Source organism: Aptenodytes patagonicus, chromosome 7 (genome assembly GCF_965638725.1).
Source record: "Aptenodytes patagonicus chromosome 7, bAptPat1.pri.cur, whole genome shotgun sequence".
Taxonomy (NCBI): Eukaryota; Metazoa; Chordata; class Aves; order Sphenisciformes; family Spheniscidae; genus Aptenodytes; species Aptenodytes patagonicus.
In genome coordinates, this window is record NC_134955.1 from 26,730,386 (window position 1) to 26,739,246 (window position 8,861).

Here is an 8,861-nt window from a genome sequence, read left to right on the forward strand (position 1 = left end):
TTTTCCCCTGTAAGCCCTAATATCTCTTTCTTCTGACTGGTCAGTAAAATCATGTGAGGAGCCATTTTCCAAAGCCTGGACACTGTATTCCAGCATACAAGGTTCACAGCCACATCTGAGCATCTCAAAAGACCAGCAGCATTTGCACACAGAGGGAGAAGAGATTCAGGGAGTGAGTTCATCTCCATTGCTGGTGGAGATTAGAGGTCCCGAGCCTTGTACGTCAGTTTTCATGAGCTTAATTTTACTGACTTTCTTGCGGTTATTCCTGATTTACGACATTAAGAGATTAAAATGAGGCTCAGGGAGGATAGCTTCCTGCTGAAATCCCCAAAGAGACCAGATCTTGCATTATTTCACATCAGAGTAAATGATTCCTTTGGACAAAAGAAACTCATGAAAGGGAGAAATATCCATCCAAACGCTAAGATAGATGGGTTCCTTCAGAGCTTCCTTACTAATCAAATACATCAGTGCCCCCTTCAGTAATGTGACAGGCGATTTAACGTGGGATATATTTCATGGGGAGTGGGGGACAGGGTCCAGGACCGGCCCCCTGCGGATGGGGAAGCCCATCCTGATGACCTGGAAGGCTGCTCCATGCAGATATTCTGTACCAGGAGTTTTCCTTCCTCCCCATCATGTCCTGCCACAGCTGTACAGACAGACCAGGAGAGTACAAGCAGCCACTGCAGAAAGAACAAGTTAGCAGGAGAGAAGTTGTCAGGAGGCAGACATTTGTGGTTAAGACACAGGGAGGGTGGAAAGCTGGTACGTGCCATTTGCAGAGAAACTTTATTTCTGAGAACAAATAGAAAAAAGGCATTTCAGGCCTTTGCAGAAAAAGCCAGAACAAGTGAACAGACCTTGGCAGTACAGTTCCCCCCAGAAGCGAACAATGGAAAGTAACAGAAGCCTCAGGGCATTATTAAGAATTAAAAATAACAGCTAGCAGAGCCAAACCTGGCACTCTCCTGGCATTTGGCATATGCAGCTCCACAGGAGCCGGAGGTGCGGCGCTGCCCTGCAGACCTCCACGGGGCCCCAGGGCCTGTCAGAGCCCACCGCTGTGGAGGTGAGCCGCAGGAGGTGAGTGACACGGGGCAGAGATTGGGTTAGCAAGTACAAGCCTGGGATAATAATTCATACTGATGGGCAAGAAGTGCGCTTCCCATCCTGTGCCTCCAAGACTTTTCGTCTGTTTCTCTTCATGATGGATTAGGACTTGTTCAAGGCTTTTCAGTGAAAAACAATGCAAATGCAGCTACCCATTCAATAAGGTTTGGAGCGAGGTGGGAACTGCTTAGACCTACTCTAAGCAAGGGCTTTGAGTCTGGATCACCTACGGCCCCAGAGGAGGCCTTAGCTGCTGGCTGTCCTTGAGAAGGGACACCCACCTCAATTTTGACCTTCTGAGACATGAGAAACTCTTCCTAATTAAGCTTTTACCAAATCCTTCAGAAGGTTTAGGACATGGTGAACAAATTTTTTCCTGGCAGAAAAAGATTATGCAAGAAAATTCCTGCCCTGCTTTCATGACCTGATGAACTGCTAGAGCTGCCTAGAGCTGATACTGCCTCTGAAGCTGCTCATCCACACTGCCCTCCACATTCCTGCACCGCTACCAGGCTGCCAGGGTCTATTTGCCCCTTGACAAACCCGTCAGACACCAATGAGGTCTTCTTCTGCACCTCCGCAGCATCTTCTGCACCTTCGGGCTCTCTATCATCAGCTTTACCACGGTCCTCGTTGCCTTCAGGCCTGGCAGTTTGGTACTTGTGGCCAAAAATGCCCTGCCTCCTCCATCCTGCCACTGGGGCACACCCTGCTTGGGCTCTCCTGCTGCTCTCCCCCAGCACTGGGTGCTGCCTGCCAGCCCTGCTGTGTCCCCCCGGGATGCCTCCGCAGGCACCCAGCTGCCGAACAAAGGGGCCGTCGTGCGACAGGCACCGAGATGCTGCAGCCTACAGACTGTCTGTCATCTGGATCTACTTTGTTCAGGAAAACCACTTAGTTTACAAATATTTGTATTTAAATGCTTCTCTGCCCACTTAATTCAAGCCTGTGCTGCAAAAAAAAAGGAAACCTTCTTTAGAGAAAAGCAAAACACAAAGCCGAGGCGGAGGGAACTGCTCGTTCGCTAATGCCACATTTTCCACAATGGAAATAATTGTCTCTCTTCATGTTTGACAGTAATCTGCAGTCCCAAAATAAACAGGGCTCCTCTTAATTTTGCTTCAGGGTGTTTCCCATCTGTCAAAGGGGAGCAGGAGATCGCAGCCAGCCGCGGCGGAGGTGCAGCACACTGGGCTTCATGCTCCTCGCTTTCACCTCAGAGGATCCTGGTGGCAAAGGGTTAAAAACTTTTGTTGACCATCAGGGCAGGCGCACAGGTACCTGTTGCTCCCTCATTAGTCAGCAGAAAGCCAGGACTGGCCAGGCAAGGCAATAGGCTCAGTAGAAGTGGTGTAGAGGATTGCCTGTATATGGGTCTCGGAGCCAGAAGGAAAGGGAATGTTTCACACCAGAGCTAAGACATGTTTGTGGCATCTCAGAGAACTAAGGTATGCAAAACAAAATTGTCCAAGATTCACCAATTCTGTGCCTAATTTTGTCTCCTTTACTAAGACATTTACTTGCAGAAACAGCAAATTCATGCCAGTATTTTGAGGGAGTTATTTTTGTGCAAGCTGAAATCAGAATTCAATGTTTAATAAAATATATGCACCTGGAATACTTCATACAGAGACTAATGCTGGGAAAATTCTGAAGAAATGCTGAGTGGCTCTGAGCAATGGGTTACTAAGCAGCTCTTGTACAACCTGGCAGTCAACATGGTATAACCCAGCCCTTCTTCTGCAGGACAGGCTGAGAGGAGTTCTGGGAGCTGATTGAAGAGTTCAAATAAGAATATACCTTGCTTACTAGTTGTTTTTACTTTCATAAGCACGAGTGCAGTTTTCTTTTCTTGTCCAGATTTAAGTATTATATGACTGTGGGCGCAATGCAAAGGAAGACAGAAGCAGCATGAGATGGAGTACTGCTTTCTGGTTACAGCAGAGGCCCAAGCCTTGGGAGAAATGATCCTCCTGCCTTCAGTAGGAAAACGTGTTTGGGCATCCCGCAACCCTAAGAATCTCCCCAGTACACAAACTGCAACTTGTCTCTGTCTTGAGTTGTGGTTGCATATTAGAAAGGAGAAAAAGCAGTAAGCTTGGGATAGAAGCAAGGTCCTCTGAAAGAGCAATGTAGACTGTAACACAACATGATCTAAACATACAGAGGACTGTGTGGTCCTTCAACACAGTAGCTGACTGAAGGTTCAGCTACTCTGCCACCCCCTGATACCCGCATAATGGATGCCTAGAAAAGGGCAGACGAGACAGATTTTAAGCACATATTCCCAGACTTCCAGCAATTTAATATCCTTGTATTTAACAGCTCTAGATGATTTTTTCCCTCGATTTACCCTTCTAGTAAATACATTATTTACATCCAAACATCCTGTGACAAGGAATTCCATGGCTTAACTCTAGGCTGGATGAAGAAGTATCTCTTGGTGTTTCGAGTCTGTCACTAGTTGGTTTTGTCTAAGTCTCCTCCATTCTAGGAACAGAAGATTTGGTGACTAATCCAGGCCAACCATTATTGTGTAGGCCCTTGCTCTATGTTTCCCCAGGCTTCTCTTTACAGGCAATGGAGGATATAACATTTCATAGCTGCGCCTGTAGCTGACTCATCTGGTGGGAAGCCAGGGGACCCTAACTTAGTACATACACACACCTCACTGGCCTACACACACTTTAATTTTGTTTTTCCTCATTGTTGGTTTTCTCATTCTGAATTAAAAGTCATTTTGAATAGAAAGTAAATGATTGCACTTTCTATGACATGAAGAAGTTCAAAAGTTACCATCTCTTTCTCTGTTTTTTTTTGGGGGGGGGGCTGGTGACAAGATCTGTTTGGTGGAAGGACTGCAATTCCATGTCATGGTACTTCTCTCTTCAAGATGAACCAGTTCCAAGACTGATATTTGCCTGTGGTCAAAGCTTGGCTTTTACCAGACAAGCTGTCAGGGGATACACAGCAGGCAGAAGGAAATAATCACGTTGTCCCAAAGGGATCCTTAACACATGGAGGCTCAGACAAGGAGATCAGGTTTTGGGAATAATGACTGGGAGAATGCTGGCAGGGAAGAGGATGCAGACGTCTGCACCATGTGGCTGACAGACCAGAGAGAATTCAGGTCCAGAAACGAGCAAAAAGCTCACTATAAAGCTTAAAATAAAATCTGTGAAGGAAGGGAAAGGATTCCACTCTCAGGCTCTCTGGGGATCTTTTCAAGTGAGTACTCAAGACCTTTCCAGATTTTGAGCTGCTTTTTGATATCTGGTGTAAAACTAAAGCCACCCAACTCTTTCAGAAAGCATTAGGAAAAGCAGTCCAAAGAGCTGGCATCTATTTCCCAAATGCATCAGGACTGTGTCAACTGGAAAGCAACCTTGTGCCTTCTAAGAAGGGGAAACCTCCTCAAGAGTCGGTTTTGTGACCGTCTTGCGCTGTTGGACTTGAATTTCTGGGGAGAGGTAGGAGTAGCCGACAGCTATCGGGGGGCCTTGTAGTATCAGTGAGAGTCGGAGAAAATGGTTAGCTTCCTGAAGGCTCAGTGCTTCCTGTCTTCTACAGAAAGAAGAAATCACCAAAGACAAAAAGGATCTTCAGATCAAACAAGGGAGACCTGCAGATAAGCAGCATCCCAGAGAACTGCTGGAGGGTGCACATTTCTGAGTCCAGCCAGGATACTGGTAATTTCATGCCACTTCTGATTGTCTCCTTCTCCGTGGGCTTCAGAAGTTCTGGACTGTGAAGTGCTACGAATGGGTATCACCACAGGGCGAGATGCTCAGCAGTAAGGGGGAAGCCTAGAGGAGCCCAATTGCAATTTCTTCCTAGGCAGTTTGGTTCAATTCAGAGTCAAAGTCAGAAAAAGGAGGTGGGCAAGAGACAGCAAATGAATGAGATAAGGTTTCTGGATCACAATTTACCCATCCTTAGGGACAGCTGTTAGTTAGCTCTAGCGATAGCCCTAGTGTTGTAACAAATACTGAAGCAGCTTCCAGGAGGGGGAACAGACTGCCTACAGTTACAACAGGAGCCTTAATAGTGCCATCACAGAGCTGCAATTACAGCCGATTGGAAAACATGGGGTTTTTTTAACATTAAAAATGTAAAAATTTCATCTGAACTATTTTTAATATTGAAAATGTTTCTCTTTTTCTGTTTTATGGATATGTCATTGCCTTACCTAATGGGAGCTGCAGTGAGAGTTCTTCATGCCCACACTCAACTCTACAGATCATAGAATCATAGAATCATAGAATCATTAAGGTTGGAAAAGACCTCTAAGATCATCGAGTCCAACCGTCAACCCAACACCACCATGCCCACTAAACCATGTCCCTAAGCGCCTCATCTACACGTCTTTTAAATACTTCCAGGGATGGTGACTCAACCACTTCCCTGGGCAGCCTGTTCCAATGTTTAACCACTCTTTCAGTAGAGAAATTTTTCCTCATGTCCAAAATGACATGAGATGAGATGCTGGGATAAAACTACAGATCCCATGATGCCCATATAGCAATATGTGATGATGAGTAACTGAAGACATTGGCTCTTAAAAGTGAAGGGTGACTTATGATAGCTGGCTGAAGTTCCTATTACAATTTTTTTCTGAGACAAAATACCTTATTTTTGGCTGAAACCCCCAAACTTCATTTTTTCAGGCATTTTCCTTTCTAAAGAATATTTGAAACTGTCCAGAAAAGCACAGCCAAGATTTTTAAGGACAGCTAGTATCTGTTAGGAAATAAATTAATATAAGGAAGAAAGGAATACTTACAAACACAGAAGCCCTTCTGCAGGCAAGCACACGTTTTCTGCACAAAAAAAATCACTTTATAAAATATTTCCCAATTTGAGCAATGTTATATTTTGACAGTTGTAATTATAATGGCCTGCAGCCTTTGACTTTCCCTTCATGGAGCCTTTGCTGTTAATGCAGAACTGATTTAGGGACTGGGGTCCCTGACAGCAGCTGACTCTTATTAGATCTTGTTTCTGGCAGTAGGAGAGCGAGGTAAATGACCAGATAGCCCAAGACAAGCAGGAGGAAGCCCCTCAACCCATGGCTAGAGCACGGAGGAGAATGGTAACTCAGGTCAGCTCAAAGGGAAGCAAGAACACAGATAATGTCTTGGTTTTCCAAAGTCCAATGGATGCAGACAACCTGGGCTCTATAAGACAGGATGGACGGAAGTGGCTGGTGTCCCCCTGACTTTGGAGCCTTCTGAGATCAGTTTGATCCTTGATGGTGGGTAAGGTCATGGTCACGAGAGTCCTGCCTCACCCACTATGCTGCTAGTGCAGGAACACATGGCAGTGGTGAATGACAGTCGCACCATGCCTCCTGCGGTACTTGATTTACCTTTCCCTCCTTTGCTTTTGCTTTGTCCCCCGCCACACTGTGAGCCCTCTTTGGGCAGCGTGAGAGCTTCCATGCTGTGCCATGCAGTGGGCAGAGGAAGGAAGATGAACTGAGTATGGATCATACGTGGCTGCCCTCTTTGCAAGCAGAGTTTGACCCAAGCCATTAGCACTGAGCTCTGTCACTGACCGATGCCGGGAGACTGGGAGCACTCTGGCCTTGGGGTCTGTCATGCCCATCCCTCTCAGATAACCTGGTTGCTGACATTTTCTCACTGGGGCTCAGGAAAAGGAGGTTTCCATACCCTCCTGGGCTGAAGCATTTCAGACTTTAATGACTCAAGTCTGTGGAACAGAAGCAATAAAGATGTGGGAGAGAAGGAGGGGAAGCAAACTCTCTCTCAAAGGTACCAAAGTGTGTAACACCTCGTAAAGCAGTGGGAACTGGAGCTCGGAAAGTTATTGGAATCAAGACTTTCATCTCCTGTCAATAAAGCGTTATCAGCACCGAGCCCAATTTTCGGCTCTTAATTCCAGATGTGCACATTGGAACTTCATGCCTCTTCTCAGAGGCTGAAACCTGCAGCTAAGTTCAGGCCCTGGGGCAGATGGAAGGCAAACTAGAAAACAGACAAGTTCCTTCCACTTGTGTCCAAATACAGGAGTGTTAGAGTATGCGCAAGATTTAATCCCCACTTTGCTGTGTTCCAGTCAGGAGGAAAGGCTGTGACCTTGCAATGTTCCTTTGATGAGACTGAAGTACATGGCTGAAATAATAGGAAAGGCCACAAGCTGTGACTTCTCTGAGGTCTAGAAAAAGAGGAGCCATTCAATTTCCTGGATAATCTGAAGCCTTTCACTTGGAAAAATTATTTGGACAAAGGCATCTGGCTACATCTTTTCTCCAAAGGGATCATAGTATGGACAGAAATGAAACCATATATTTACATAACATTGTGCCATAGTCCAGAAGAGATGGAGATGACAGCTTACAGTCTTTACCGCCTCTTATACATCCCTCACTGCCTGTTGGAAACACAGCTATGCCAGCTAGAAGCGTGTCCTGCTCTTCCCTGCCAATCTCAGCTGCATCTCAGTCCTGAGAAGCCAAATGTCACAAACCTTAATGAGTGAGTTGAAAGCTTCATACCAGAAGAAGGTGAACATTGCCACCACTGGAGTACAGGTGAGGACCATGAGGCCAAGAATGGTCTGGTAGTGTTCAGTCGGTGTGCTGGAGGTGATATCTAATCCCCATTGCCTTTGAAAGTAGGCAATTTACTTAACTGCCTAACTTTATTCACCAGTACTTGACTATGAGGGTTAGCTGAGAGGTCCTCTCACAGCAGCAAGAAGGGCACCTCACCTGCTCATGTCTTGCCTTACTTTAGAGTAAGGGTGTTGAGACATGTACAAGTAAGGTGGAAGTCACACAATGGTTGAGTTCACTGACAATAACAAGAATGTGCAACTTGGCTCTCCTCTCTGGGCAGTTACAAAACATCCCTGTTGCCTGTGCCTTAGGAGACCTTAGAGCACACTTTGGCTCTCCATCGATTACACTTTGAGATCTGTGTTTGAAGTCACAAAAAAGCAGACAAAATCACAGCAGGCCAAGGATAAGAGTTACACTAGGCAATTCTGGCAGCCACTTTACTCAGTAAAATAATTAAATATAGTGGCGTTTAGGGTAGATGAAAGAGTAATGCTCTTTTTTTTAATCTCAACTATATATTTGGAAAGGAACAATCAGAGAACAGGCAGCTTCCTTCAGTGGCAGACAGCCACACTTTTTGGAACCAAGCGCACAAGGATTTGGAGATATTCCCGTACAAAATCCATGGTAAATTCTCTGGGAATAGGGAATACAGAAGAAAAAAGGCAAAGGGAGAAAGGATAAGGAAGAGAAAAGGACAGAGAAATCCCTCTTGTGAGTTGCAGTAAGTCTTCATGTTCAAAGTGAAAGTGATAGAAACACTAAACATTTTATAGTGCAGCTTCATTTGTTTAGGCTTCCCTATTGAGCATTAAATTTTATGGCACTTTAAAGAGTGCTTGATAGTTTTGTAAAGCCCTGCATTGAACACACACGTGCACACACACACGTGCATGCACATATGCACACATGCACACATACACAGAGCTTTAACAAACTCAGCATCTTGTAGTGGCCCAATACATTCTAATTTTACGCTGTGAACTTAATGCAAAGCATCAGAAAACACCTTGCTAGGAGGGAAGTGTTTGAGGTCGAAAAGGAGAGAGGAGCAGAGGGAGAGAGTTCAGAAGGAGGCAAACAAGGGCCAACGGAGCCCGCTCCAGCCCTGTCCCCAGGCAGTCTCATTGAGAGCCAGGTCTCATCAGTGAAGCAGCCAGCC